We start from the raw sequence: 15,506 nt of genomic DNA, 5'->3' as shown, positions 1-15,506 counted from the left end.
AGGAAAGGTAGAATGGCAATTATCACTATGGTCTTGAAACTGAATATATGAAAGACATGATATATGTGCCTTTTTAATAGTTTTTTAAAAAGTAACAAAGGAGAATAAATAAATAAACCTCAATAATCAGGCCCCAGTACAAACAATTGGACAAGTGAATTTAATTATCATAACTCATAGACTCTCACTAAAGCTTTGTTTATTCTTTCTAGTTGAGACTGCCAGGGGGCAAATTGCTGAAAAAATCAAATTAGGATACCTGAAATGTTTGTGTCTCTAGAACAGCAATGCAAAATAAAAGTCATGTTAACATTTAACCTTGGATGGAATTACAGTCAAATCACATGCTTTTCTTGCCTGTGAACAGAAACAAGCAAGAGGTTTTGCTGATCATTTATTATTCATTGTGGACACAATTTTAAGACTGATAATGTGGGACCAGCATTGTAGTGCAGTGGGTAAAGCCACCACCTGCAATGCCAGCACCCCATATGAGCACCAGTTTAAGTACTGTATGCTTCATTTCTGATCCAGCTCCCTGCTAATGCACCCAGGAAAGCAGTAGAAGATGGGCACCTGCAACCATGTGGGAGAGTCAGAAGGAGTGCCTGGGGCTTGTGGCCTTGGTCTGGCCCAGCCCTGGCTGTTACAGCCATTTGGGGAGTGAACCAGTAGATGGAAGGTATTTCCCTCTCTCTAACATTAATTGGGAGAAAGTAAGCAAAAACACACCAAAGTGGCTCCCAATTTGTAATTATAAAATAGATTCATAAAAATATCATATGAAGGTACCCCCAAGAATTTGTTGAAAATGGAATTCAAAGATAACTTTATTTTGGGACAGATATTTTCAAATCCATACATAATTTTTTTTAATAATATGCACTTCCATAAACTTTTTACAGATATGTATGAAGAATAGTCGGCCTAAACCAACTTGATTGCAGAGCTGAGGTTTCAACTTCTTAAGAGAGGTTTTCAACACTGACAGGAGAATCCAAAATGGACAATTTTCCTTATAATCTCCTTCCAGTATCAGGATAGATTTACTCATACACACTTTCCCTGAGGATGTAGCCATTTAACGGTCCTGGCTTATGCAGCTGTCTCATTTCCCATTAAAGCCCAGGAGCCAAAGGCATGTATTTTACCTCCATACAGCTGGTAAAATCCAGTCCTCTGAGCAATGGAAGAGAATAAAGAAAAATAAGACTGTTTCTTCCTGTTCTTGTTTTTTTTTTTAAATTTTTATTTATTTATTTTCATTGTGCTTGAAAAGCAGCCTGACTGAGAGATGAGGGAGGGAGACTGTTCATATGCTGGTTCATTTCCCGGGTGCCTGCAACAGCTGGGACTTGACTAGGCTAAAGCCAGGAGCTCAGAACTCAACCCAAGTCACCAAATGGGAGACAGGGACCCAGGCACTTGAGCTATCACCTGTTTCCTCCCAGGGTGCACATTAGCAGAGCTAGGACTTAAAGTCAGGCACTTGGATATGGGATGCAAGTGCCCCAAGTGGCAGCTTAGCTGCTGCTCCAAATGCCCTCACTCCTCTACTCTGACTCCAGAGAAACCATTTAAACTCAGCAATGCCTTTAAAGGGATATTTAATATACTTAACTCCAATGTGCTAAATGAATTGTAATTGAAACTTTTTCAGATTATCTAATTTATTAAATTGCTGGAAATGCAAGTACTCAGTAAAGAGTGTTGAATAAAAAATTACTTAGTAAATACATGTGTTAGCTCTTCATTTAAAATCACAGAAATGAATCTGTATAGTCTCATATATGTATGTGATGAATATAAATGTATGTATATCTATGTCTTTGTATATGTTTGTGTATGTGTCTGTGCATGTGTGTGTAAGAATGTGCATGTGTGTTTGTGTGTATATGATTATTACACATCCACATATATTTATTGCAATAAAATTTACTTACTTCATAATTCAAAAAATAAATAAAATAGTGGGAAAGGGAAGCATTTCTGATTACAGCTTTTCAGTCTTCTAAGTATGCAAGATAATGCCCTTTTCTAATAATTCATGCATATATAGACCTGTTCCAAATTAAGAAAATTATATAGTTATACTTGGCATTTCAACTAAAAGCGCTATACGTTATTTTTCTCTTTGAATTAATTATGATTGTAGAAAATGACATTTAAGGGTTTGGTACAAATAAGGGATCCACAGATGGCATTTAACAACCAGCATTAAACTTACTTGTTCACTAACTCCTGCTTGACACCAGTGCAGATCAGATAGCGCCAGGTAAACAGTAAGTATTTGATACTAAGCATGGTGCTGGTCATGAGTGAGGAGTAAGACTGCCATTGGTATGCCTTCCAGATGGGTAATCAATAAGCACATGATGGTGTGAACATAAGTGATGCTTGGTTGGAAAGGCAGAGTTCATGTACAAAGGGACTGAATAATGAGAGAATCTGTCCTGTAACGAGGGTAAAAAAATACTCCAGAAAACAGACAGTTAGCTCGACTTCAAAATGAGTAAGAGTTATCACAGGAAGAGAGGGATGTAAGTGTGTTCTTCTAAAGGAAACAGCATGGGCAAAAGCTCTGAGTTGGAAGAATGCATGGCATATCCATGGTATCATCCTACCAGATATTGCCGGCCAGACTCCAGAGGTTGTTAGGATTCAAATTCTACCTCAACCAATCACAATTTTTGTTATCTTAGGCAAAATATAAAACCATGATTAGTACCCTTCATCTGAAAAATTAAGACAATTATTGTACTTACTTCAATAGGCAGATTGGATCAAACAAATTAACATATACACAGTACATATCTAGTAATGTTAGTTATTATTGTTAGATATTATTGTTACAAATATTATATGATTTGACATTTTCTACTACTTGTCTAGATAAAATTAAAACATGATTATTCTCTCTTCTGTTAAAGGTAAAAAGACTGTGCATACACTTTAATTTTTAGAAAGATAAAGCAGTTTCTGTATATCCTATACATAAATAACCATGCACTCTAACAGTGCTGTCCAGTGACTTTTAGTAAATGTATGCAGGGGGAAACCAGCACAGTCCAGCTTTAGGAAATCCCCATCACTCCAAGATTCCTACAGCATTTCTGAGTCTTTCTCCAGTTTTACCCCCAAACACATGTAAGTCATGATCTGCTTTCTCTCCATATATATTTGCCTTTTCAAGATAAATGGGATCATAGAACATTTAAAAAAAAAGACTTTGGTAGAATGAGGTGTGCGGTTGAAGAAGGCTTGAGGGGCAGTGGTTTTATGCTGTGCAATGCTCCTATGAAAAGAAACATCAGTAGAGTTCCAGCTTATTCTTTCCTCCCTTTTGGAATCTCCCAAGCCCATATCAATAAAACCATGAAATTGCCATCATTCTATTATTTTTACAGCAACATGTTGTAAGCAATGACCAGAATCACAAAACCATCTTTGAGAACTGTGAAATTTACTTTGAAACATGAAAGGAAAATATTCCATAATGCAGTTCCAAGGGTACAAAGTAAGAAGTAATGTCAATTAACTGACATGAAAGACCTAGAACATATTTTCAGTACAAAAGCCATCATACATTTTATGTAGAATTTTATTATGCCCCTTACTTCATTCAATAAGCCTATAAACTCCTAAAGTACAGGACTGAATTCATAGACTAAACTTGATACACTACAGCCATGGGCAGACAAACATATTTTCTTTTTTTTTTTTTTTTTTTTTTTTTTTTTGACAGGCAGAGTGGACAGTGAGAGAGAGAGACAGAGAGAGAAAGGTCTTCCTTTGCCGCTGGTTCACCCTCCAATGGCCGCCGCTGCAGCTGGCGCACCGCGCTGATCCTGGCAGGAGCCAGGAGCCAGGTGCTTTTCCTGGTCTCCCATGGGGTGCAGGGCCCAAGCACCTGGGCCATCCTCCACTGCACTCCCTGGCCATAGCAGAGAGCTGGCCTGGAAGAGGGGCAACCGGAGACAAACATATTTTCAATAAATTCTTTCTGAGTTTATGAGTGAACTTTACCAAGAAGCTAAGCAAACACAGTTTTCTGATTAGATCAAGCATTGAAAAATAGGATTGGGATGAACTGAGTGATGCACCTGGCCTTACATATCAGTGTGACTCTTTCTTGAGAGGTATAGAAATCTTTCATACCAACTCTAATGAAAATTGCAAGTGAGGTGGAATTCAGTGTTAAGTCTAAGAAACAGCAAAACAGCTTTGTAGGATCAACATTAAAATGGAGTCCTATTGCCACAACACCTATGTCACATTATATTGTGATTACCAAGAGAAAAATACAGAGTATACTCATCCTAAAACTAGTGAGAAAACATGTAAATGAGCTATTTAGCCAGAATACTTTCCAATGACTCATTTTGCAAAAGTTTCTCCATTCCTCCTGGTTCCCCACTGCCTTTGGGTTTATGTTGCCCCATATTCAGTCCATCCCAATCTTGCTTTACATGTGAAAATAGAATGACGATCTTTCTAATGTGACTGGAACTAGATATTTACATATTAAAATATATTCATTCATTCAACATTTACTGTTTACCTATTTTAAAGCACCATTTGAGATGTGTAGGATAGATGAATAAAACTGATACAAATCAGTGGCTTTCTGAACCTTACATTGTATGAGAATCACAGTTTGTCAGACACTGAATCATTTGTTTTTATTTATTTAATAGGCAAAGTAAGAGATGAGGAGGTAAAGAGAAATGGGGGAGAGTGTGAGGAGGAGGAATAGAGGGAGAGACCATCCAATCACTGGCTCAATCCTCAAATGCCCACCTTTAAGACTGAATCAGGCCAAATTCAAGAGCCGGAAGTCCATCCAAGCCTGCCACAGGTGTGGCAGGACTCAAGCCCTTGGGCCATACTCTAGTGTTTTCCCAAGTACACCAGTGGCTAGCTGGATGGTGGTTGCTGGCACTCAAACCAGCACTCCAATATGGGATGTGAGCATCCCAATCTTCAGCTTAACCTGATGAGAGGCAATGCTTACTACACACTGAATTATTTTACACAAGTTACATATCCCTCACAACAAGGAGGTAGGTGCCTTTATCATCCACACTTGATAAGAAATTGTAATAAATGCTTAAATGCATGGCTACATGTCCAGGTTTACACACAGCAATGAGTCCAATCCAGGCATCTAACTCCAGAGCATACAGACAACCATGACAAAACTGCACACTTTATGAAATGCTGGTAGCAAACAAATATGTCGCAAATGAGGCATACTATACAATTAGCCCCTAACATGCTAACTTGTAATTGTCCTAATTAAGTTTACTTCCCACAAAAAAGCACACTTTGTGAGCCAACCAGACTTTATAGTACAATTCAAAATGAATTGAAGGCTTACATAAAAGGTCTGAGAATATAAACCCCTTTACAAATGGAAGCAGATTCATTGATATTAGTCTCAACAATGATTGTTTACGTATGACACTAAAAGCACAAGTGAAAAAGCAAAGACTGAAAAAATCTAAGAAATCTTCTTCATACGATAGGAAAAACAGAACAGATAAAGCAAGGAGGGGAAGGAAGTATTGGAAAGCCTGAGTTTGAACACAGACAACTCAAAAGAAAATATTGTAATAAAAATCACGCAAAGGATTGATCAGTTTTCTATTGAATATATACAAGTAGCCAACAGGTAACTGAAAGGGGACTCCAAAACTGCTAACAAAGACCACAATGCTAATCAAGACCACAATGATTATCATCTCATATATGTTAAAATGATTCTTATCCAAAAGCAAAAAGATAACATTGGACCAGGTAGGAAAAAAATATAAAGATTGTTGGTGAGAAAGTAAATTGGTATATCCAATATAGAAAACACTATGTAGGTCTTCAAACAAAATTAAATATAGAACATATGACAAAGCAATCCCACTACTGCATATGTATACAAAGGAAATCAAATCAGTATTTCAAATAGACACATATCTCCACATTAATGGCAGTATTATCTACAAGAAAAAGATACGGAAACCCCATTGTTAACAGATGAATAAAGAAAATGTGATACACACATACACACACACACACACACGGAAATCACAGCCAACCTTAAAAAGGAAATTCTTCCATTTTGTCAGAACAAGGATCCAAAAATATGAATGTGGACATTAGGCTATTTGAAATAATGCACAAAAAAAATGCCACACAATCTCACTCATATGTGTCACCTAAAAAAATCACACTTAATCACAGAACAGAATGATGGTTATCATGGGCTGAGAATGAGGACATGGGAAAATGTTAGCTGAACACACATTTGCAGCTATGAGGTAAATTAACACCTCAAGACCTTAATATTCAACACAGTAAGTAGATGAGTATGATATCACATACTCACAACTTGCTAATATCTTACATATTCTTTAATAACATAGGGGTGTAAGGTGATGGATATGTTAGATTGTCCTAATAATTTCATAATATATACATACAAGAGGATTCCAGAAAGTTTATGAAAAAATGTAATCAAAAGATAATGTGAATTGTCCATCACTTTTTAAAGGCCCCTCATATAGCAAAGCATCGTGTTACATACCTTGAATATACACAAATTGTGTCAATCATACTCTGACAATCTTGAAAATTAAAACAAGCAAAAAAACTCCTGTATTAAAATATAAATTCAAAATAACTTAGTAAACTCGACATATCTTCGGGATTGAGAAGGCTTTCATGGAACAGAAATCATTTTTAAAACACACACAAATTTGAGCAGCCACAATTTCTACTTTGAAAGTGCAAATACAGATGGCATCTGTTAGGAGGAACTGTAAGGGCTACGATGATACCTAAGTACCGAATTACAGGGGCCTCCTGCCCCTCTAAAACCTGGGTAAAAACTCTGAGCCAAATAAAACTTCGGTTTCCACCTTACTCAGTCTATGTTACTGTGTTACTGCAAACAGAAAACGGACTGAGACGTCCCAGAAACAGCTATGTGAAGAGGTCAGAGCCCTGGAAAAGACCCTGCAGCCACATATTTAGAAATCTCGGGGAGAACCGGGTCCGTGTGGGGAAGGGAGGAGGAACCCACAGCACCTGCCCCGCATGAACCGCATAACCGCACTGCACACAGAGCCGCCTTCTCCCTAGTGACCACCCCGTGCCCCCTGCACAACCGGGGAGAGCGGAGCTGCAGCCACACAGCTGCCCGCTATGGCTCCGGGGTCGAGAAGTCTCTGCGGGCAGGGAAGGGCAGGACCTCGGGGGTCCTGGGTGCCAGCAGAGCCCCCACCCCACGGGTCTGGGGGGCCGAGGGAAGCCCTGAGCCAGCGCCAACACGGAGTCCACGGTGCTGGGCCCGCGTCCTCCGGCCTGTGGCTCCGGGTTCCTCTCTCGGACCCCAGGCCCACACACTCACCATGTCGCGGTGCCCGGCTCCCCAGGTGCCCGCGTCCCCGGGGAGCGAAGGGGGACAGAGGCAGAGCCCGACTTCACTTGGGAGCCTCGCGGCGGCCAAGCTGCCTCCCCGGACCTCACTCCGCAGGAACGCTAAGACGACTGTGACGTCAAGGTCGCGTGCTGACGCAGCGTGGACGGCCCCGTGCCTGATTGGGCAGTCTGCCGGCCCGGCGTGCACGCAACGTCACAGAGGACGGAGCCAATCAGCACCCCCACAGCAGGACCCCTGCCGTCAGGTGTCCTGCACGGGAACAGGAGCGCAGGCCTGGGCAGGTCTGCAGTGGCCGCCCTGGGGCGCGCACTCCCAGCTCCTGCCGCCCGCTGGCCTCGCCCTGGGTCAAGTCCTTCTCCCTGCGGAGCCTGCCTGGCGCTGGCCGGCCTGCCTCAGTGAGCGCAGTTCTGTGCATCCGCTGCCGGAGCCTTCGCTTTCCTCGTATTCTGCTCATTTTCCTGTTGGGCCATTGTATTACTATGTAATACTGACTGGAATAGTACTTAAAGAAATAGCGTACTTTAATCAGTCTGTCTCTTGTGTCTGTGAATATTCGTTGTCCACTCTGCCTGCTGACCTCTGATAGCGTCTATTGCTTTCTTTCTGGTACTTGGTAGTCTAATGGATTTGTAAAACACTGATCTTTCCCGCAACCTCATTAAATTCATTTATCAGTTGTGTTTGTTTCCAGATCTTATGGATTCTCTCTAAATAAATATCTCCACTATACTGACAGTTTATTGTTTAGAAATTACACATTATTTTTCTCTTTGCTCTCCCACCCCCACTACTGCCCCAGGAAGAAGTTGGAGGTAGTGGAGACTTCCTGGTCTAGGTTTCCTTCCAAGGAAAAAGCTGTCAATTATTCTGTATTAGTTGTGCTGTTCGTTGTAGGAGCCTTTTAAACAATCTTGATCAGAATAAGAAAGCCACTGCTTTTTTACTATACTGCTAGCAAGTTTTTAATTACGTGCAGATTTTAAAATGTTTTTCAGCATTAAATTGTCATGTGATTTTCCCCTGAATTTTTCACCTACCTGGAAAATTTACATGGCTTGGTTAGAAATGTTAACCACTTCTTGTATTTTTTATTGTATGTCACTTATTATTCATATTTTATATGTGGTTTAATTTCTTATAAAATACTAAAGATTTATACCTCTGTATGTGAAAGAGAAGTTCCTACTTAATTCATATTTCAAGTTCTGGTCAACTTGCATCATAATCAATGTAATGCTGGCTTTCTAAAAGAAATCTGAAAATATTCTATGCTTATTTATATTTGGTACATCTGGGAAACATAGGTGTGTTTTTTATTTCTTAAATGTTTGGATATTTTGAGTTTTTATAATTGAAATTTTGACTCTGTAACTGTTTTAGTGGTTAGTGGTCTTCAAATTGGGATTCAACTTGCTTGGTTTAATGTGGAGTTTTCCTATTTTACATTTGTTATATTGGATTTTAGGAATTTATATTTGTGTTTGTGAATTTGATTTTCAAAGTATAGTGGATTTTTATCTCAAGTCAAATTTTTACCCCTAAGAATTTTTTTTTCAGATCTTGACAAGGCTATTTTGTCCATAAACAATTGTTTTAATAAATGAAAATGAACACTAGTGTTACTTTTCCCTGTGTTTCCTCAATTACTTTGACTCATAGTTTATTAATTTTGTTAACATTAAAAAGTATATCCAGCTGACGCTATGGCTCACTAGGCTAATCCTCTGCCTGCTGCGCCATCACCCCAGGTTCTAGTCCCGGTAGGGGCGCCGGATTCTGTCCCGGTTGCTTCTCTTCCAGTCCAGCTCTATGCTGTGGTCTGGGAGTGCCGTGGAGGATGGCCCAAGTGCTTGGGCCCCTGCACCCCATGGGAGACCAGAAGGAAGCACCTAGCTCCTGCCTTCAGATCGGCGCAGCATGCCGGCCGTAGCAGCCACTTGGGGGGTGAACCAATGGAAACAGGAAGACCTTTCTCTCTGTCTCTCTCTCACTCACTGTCTAACTATGCCTGTCAAAAAAAAATGTATATCCTGGGGCCAGTGCTATGGAATAGTGAGTAAAGCCCCACCTACAGTGCTGGCATGCCATATGGGCAGCAGTTGTTGAGCTTTACCCGGTGGTTTGATCCTAACTTCCCCGTAGGATGTCTTGAAATCTGGTATTGTGCTTCCACTAGCTTTGATTTCCTTGTTCACAACTGCTGTAGATATTCAGGGTTTCTTGTAATTCCACATGAATTTTAGCATTACTCATTTTCCCTTTTTTGGTTAGTTGGGCCAATGGCCTATCTTTTTTATTTTTTCCAAAAAGAGCTCTTCATTTCAAGAAATTTATATATCTTTTTTGACCTTTATTTTGTTTATTTCTTCTCTAATTTCAATTTTTCTTTCTTCCAAGTTTGGTTTTGGTCTTTCCCTCTTTTTCTAGGTCCTTGAGATGTATTCTTATATCATTTATTTGATATCTTTCAAGTTTCTTGATGTAGGCACTGGTTGCTCTCGACTTCCCTCTTAACATTGCTTTTGATGTTCAATTTCTGGCTCTGCAATCTACTATGAGAAACTCCTTGCAGGGAATGGTTTAAGGGAGTGGAAGCCTGTATTAGGTGTTAGTAGAGGTCAGGGAAGCAGTAGCATGGTCCAGGGGACCAAAGAACACAGCAGGTGTGGAGCTAGGGCAGTGATAGCAAAGCCAGAGGAAGGCTGTTTTGGAATGAAAGTGGGTGGGGCAGAGTGAAGGTGGCTAGGATTCAAGGCCACAGATTTGGACTTCATCTGGTTTACCATGTGCAGAGGGACATCATGAAACATGTTTTCAGGTTTTCAGGAAACGTGGCCCATGGACAATGGGAGAAAAGTTTAGAATCTGAGGTCTAGGAACTTGGTGTTAGGAGACAGCCCCTTGGCCTGATATGGTGAGAAGAAGAAACAGCAGCAGTGAAAGTCAGGGTGGAAAGAGCCTGAATAGGCAGGAGGGTGAGGTCTGATGCTGCAGGCAGCAGGGGAACTGGCACTTAGGTGGTACTCTATTGGATAGGCAGTGGGTCCTGGGAGATTGTTGGTCCAGAGGTTTCCAGAGTGAGGAGAGGCAGTAATCAAACTGCAGTGAACTAAACAAGTAACTGATGAGTAAATGTGTCAATTTGTTTCCCATTTTGACAAATGTTTGTCAGTGATGTGTGGTGACATAGGCAGCAGAGGGAGTTCTTTCCTCAGGATTCTGTGGATCAGTGTTGGCAGATGCAGGTGAATGGAGCAAGGACCACTTGATATGTCACTTAGTATGTGAGTATGGGTGGAGTAGTCTACACTGGGGATCAAGTGTTTGGGCTTAACTGCTTAGACAGCTAAGGCTTGGGTTGCTCACTGCAGCTGAGGGATCTTAGTCAAGACTGCTTACTCTCTCATTTTCCTCATCTAGAAAATGGGCAAATACTAGCAAGACCCTCAGAGGGAGGCTGCTGCATGTGAAGACACTTGCTACACATAGGGGTTCACATAAGCACCACCTGTATGCACAGAAGTGTTCAGACAACTGCATTTGCAATTGTGGATATGAGCCTAGTACACGATGGTGCTCATACACACACATGTGCATGTACATACATGTGCTTTGTATACAAATGTATTAGTAAACAGACATGCACATGCACAGACGTGTGCCTAGTACGCACATGTGCTTACCTCTGCATGTAAACACACAAAAGCATGCCTCACACACAAAGGTGTTCATACAAGCACATGTAAATGCATGGATGTGCCTGGTACACAACTGTGTTCACACATAGACAAGTGCATAGACAAATGTGTGCCTAATACACAAAGGTGCTCACACATGTCCATGTGCATCCATGGCCATTTGCTTACTACATACAAGCTGTTCATCTTGCCATGTACTCATATGTTCCCAAAGATGGAAGTAGACATAAGGTGTGTTGGATAACCAGGTACCCCCCCCAAAAAAAAGGAGAGCCCAGAACTCCAGCTTAGGCTAATTAGGTAGAGTGGCAGGCAAGAGATTTCAGAACTCTTTGGCACACAGAAGGTACCAAATACAAGTTAGCCCTTTCAGCCTGCAGAAAATATGTGACCCTCAGATCATGCAGGCCACACTTGCTTCCCATAGGATCTGCTGGAGCAAACAACCTGCAGAGGGAACACTTTACAGGCTCCTCAGGTAGTGGGCTCACTTTTCCTTTGATTTCATCTGTTCTGTTGCAGAGGATGGTGCTTTCCTCAATCCATTAGCAGGGATCTATCTGAAGTGGAGCAGCCATGACACAATCAGCACCCATATGGGATGCCAGCATTGCAGGCAGCAACTTTATGTGCTATGTCACAATACAGCCCACAATGACAGGCTTTTTGTCTGCTTGCTTGATGCACTCTTGTTTAATCACAATGAAATTCTTTCTTTCATTCTAGCCTGATTCATTAAATTAAAAAATACAGGATATACTGGTAAGTTTAGTTTCTTCAAAGCAATGAATACTTTTTAATATAAGTTTGGCTCATGCAATACGTGCGAAAAAAGATTGTTGTTTCTTTGAAATTCAAAATTAACTGGGAATTCTGTATTTTATCAGCAATCATATGTTGCTTCCTGCAATCAATGAAGCAAAAGTGGGGCTAACTACTCACATTCTGGTTAGTGACTTCCCTTGGAAGTAAAGATTTTGTTCAATACCAGGTACTAGGAATAAACACTCCTTCTCAAGTTTTATTAACAAAGAATGAAGAAGTGACATAACTCACCAGCAGATTTTATTTCCCAGATTATTGCAAATAAATTATTTAAATACATAATTAATTCCATTACCTTGAAGCCTTTCTTGAACTCTTACTCATTTGGGGATGCCAGGAACACAGTTAGAGGAACTATTGCAAGCAGGCACCTTGTACCCCTTTCCCTATTGTAGCCACTAAAAGTGAGCATGTCAACCATAGCTGCTCAGTCATCTTCCTAGAGAACAACATCAATGCCTTTCATTATAATTCAGAATCCAGAGATTTCATATTCACATTCCATAATGTGTTTTCCCGTTTGATAGTTCCTTGCTACTTTAGTTTTTAAAAAATAACCCAAACAAAGGTTTATGGAAACAGATCTTACCCCTAAACTCATTACATTGGTAAAACTGATTTCTCTGCCTAAGAATAGTGAAACAAGGCATGAATTGTCCAGTTGGAGGAGGGTCTTTCATGAGTCCTTTACTAGATGAAAGCACATTATTCATCTCAGAGAAGCACTCCCCTAAGAGGGGAATTTGAATAAAGCATCACCTGTAACTAGACAACCCACAGCAGCTGGCTCAGCAGGTACACAGCACATTGATGCAATAAAATTTGTCCATTCTGTGAAGAAGAAGAAGGCCCACATCAGGCAGTATGGATGCTTTGATGAGCAGGGTACAGGCAGTATTTCAGCCTCTACATCCCCATTTTATGTAGTACAAAAACTAAACCATAGGATCAGTGCCCATGATCATATTAAATAAGATGATGATGTTACAGAGTGGTGGCATGTTTCTGCTGAGTAGCCTAGGGGGTGATGGAAGTGTAGCTGATTGCAGCAGTATAAAGGGGCTGAGCTAAATAAGAAGAGATAGAAAACATATCACCATAAAAATGGTAATTGTGGGAGCACCGTGTTTTAAAATATTTCTTTTTGTTTTCTAAACTATTTGCAATATTTTGAATGCTAAAACATAATTTAAAAAGAACAATTTCTTCAATGGATTAAATTAAAGATATTTTGGAACTTTTATGGAAACAGCATTAAGTCTCAAGAAACACAAAGCCTAAAAAAGCAAACAAGAACCAACCTTAACAAACACTGGGGCACAACCAGCATTCTAAGTTTTATCAATAAACTGGCAAATGAGTTGCTTACATGAGTTCCTCTGTTGACCATAGCTGATAAACTGGGCTGGGCAACTTCATCTGTGACAAGGGATGTGGCTGCATCATGGGTGAGGGCAGGATAGATGGGAAGGCCATTCACGCTGAGGACGAATGATAAGATAAAGGAACAGAAGCAGGAAACCATGTTTGTGTAATTAGAGGAAGGCTATTTAGGAACTAGCCTCAAAGTACATGCATGGGGGAGCTGGAGCAGTGCGGGGTAGACCAAGCCTCTGCCTATGGTGCTGCCATCCCATATGGGCACCGGTTTGTGTCTTGCTCCATTTCCTATCCAGGTCTCTACTTTGGTGTGGGAAAGCAGTAGTTATGGCTCAAGTGCTTGGGCCCTTGCACCCATGTGGGAGATCCAAAAGAAGATCCTAGGCCCTGGCTTTGGATCAGCCCAGCTGAGGTCGTTGCTGCCATTTCAGGAGTGAACCAGCTGATGGAAGACCTTTCTCCCTGTCTCTCCCTTTGTCTGTGACTCTGCCTCTCAAATAAATAAAATCTTGACAAAAAGTACATGCAGGTATCCCAAAGTGATGCACAACAACCCAACCCATTAGCTTGTGGAGAGAATTAAATAGAATTTGTGATTGTTTTTTCCCTTTAGAAGTACAAGTATAACCTGCTGTACATGCTTCTAAGTTAAATGTGTCTGTCTTTTATGGAAGTATGAGTATAGTATACACATCTATAGAGCTCTGCATGGCAGACCAAGGCCTTATTGAAAAGGCTGTTGAATCTTCACCTGGTGTTGGGGCAACATCTTCAACCCTGATAATATCTTGGCCTATTTAGCCCTAACATGGTTTGCCTTTATCAATTTTTAAAAATGTTTTTATGAATTTGTTGGAGCAGGAGAGAGAAAAGAAGAAAGGAAGCCAGCAGGGGAATGGGAGACAAAAGAGAGAAAAGACAGAGAGTGCTCCCACCCATTGGTTCACTTTCAAAATGCCTGCAACAGCCAGCAATGGACCAGGACAAAGCTAGGAGCCAGGAATTCCTTCTGGTTCTCCAATGTGAGTGACAGGGACCTTAGTACTTGACCCATCAGCCACTCCTTCCCAGGCCATGCATTGGCAGAAAGCTGGAGTCAGGAGTTTGAGCTGGGAATCAAATCAAGGCACTCTGATACAGGGCACAGGTTTCTTAACAGGCATCTTAAAAACTAGGCTAGATGGCTGTCCATGTTTTTTTTTTAAAGTAACATTCTGGAAAATTAGAGTTTATACCTATTTGTGGAACCTACATGTTTTCAATTCAGCTTACTCAGGGCAGTCCTAGACATGGTCTATTCTGTTTCATTCATAGTACCATATGGAGATGCTATTCTTCCTCCATCTCCACCTTTTCTAGCTTGTGTGCAGCACGAAAGAACAGAGAGGGTACCATAATTTCCAAGGCTTGTGTACCCTCACCCTGCCATTCCTGTGTTGAAATCATGACCCACAATATTTCAAACTGTGCCCTTATTTAAAGAGTATTATTATCTTCTTAGTTAGGATGAGGTCATACTAGAGCATGGTGGGCCAACATCCAATATGGGTGATGTCTTTATTAAAAGGGGATATTTGGAGACAGACATGGGCACAGGCAGAACACCATGTGAACATGAAGGCAGAGATCAAGGTGTTGAGTGCATAAGCTAGGACATCACAGACTGCCAGGAACTCACCAGAAACCAGCATGAGGCCTGGAATTGACAGCGCCCCTCAGCCCTCAGTCGGAGCCAGCCCTGCTGAGCCTGAGCACAGACCTGCAGCCTCCAGGATTACAGGACAGTGCACTTGTTGTGGTCCAATTCACAACACTGGCTCTAGATCAAGTAACATGGTATTTAATGTCTCTTCAAATAGAGAACACAAGGGAACAAACCAAGGCAACTCCTTAGTGGTATCTTAGTGGGAATGCTTCTGAAATTACTCCATTCAATAAGATGCTGGCTGTGGTTCATCATAAATTGCCATTCGTATGTTGAGAAATGTTTCTTCTATACTCAAGTTGCTTAAAGTGTTTTTCATAAAAGGATGTTGTATTTTATCAAACACTTTCTCTGCATCTATTGAATAATCATATTGTGTTTGTCCTAAAGTTCTTTGATGAAATGTATAATAATTACTGATTTGTGAATGTTGACACATCCCTGCATACCAGGGATAAAC

The 15,506-nt window shown here is 40.8% G+C and overlaps 1 long non-coding RNA gene across 1 annotated transcript in view; it reads right to left on the bottom strand.

Moving 5' to 3' along the window:
• The window catches only part of LOC138843424 (uncharacterized), an 84,232-nt gene extending 76,615 nt beyond the window's left edge, over positions 1 to 7,617 (bottom strand). Inside the window, exon 1 of the long non-coding RNA XR_011378128.1 lies at positions 7,406 to 7,617. This is a non-coding gene — a long non-coding RNA (uncharacterized lncRNA). The remainder of the gene's footprint in view (positions 1 to 7,405) is intronic.
• Positions 7,618 to 15,506: the final 7,889 nt, after the last annotated feature.

The sequence above is a fragment of the Oryctolagus cuniculus genome, chromosome 8 (genome assembly GCF_964237555.1).
Source record: "Oryctolagus cuniculus chromosome 8, mOryCun1.1, whole genome shotgun sequence".
Taxonomy (NCBI): domain Eukaryota; kingdom Metazoa; phylum Chordata; class Mammalia; order Lagomorpha; family Leporidae; genus Oryctolagus; species Oryctolagus cuniculus.
The sequence above is the reverse complement of the archived record's forward strand: the minus strand, read 5'-3'. Positions and strand labels throughout refer to the sequence as shown.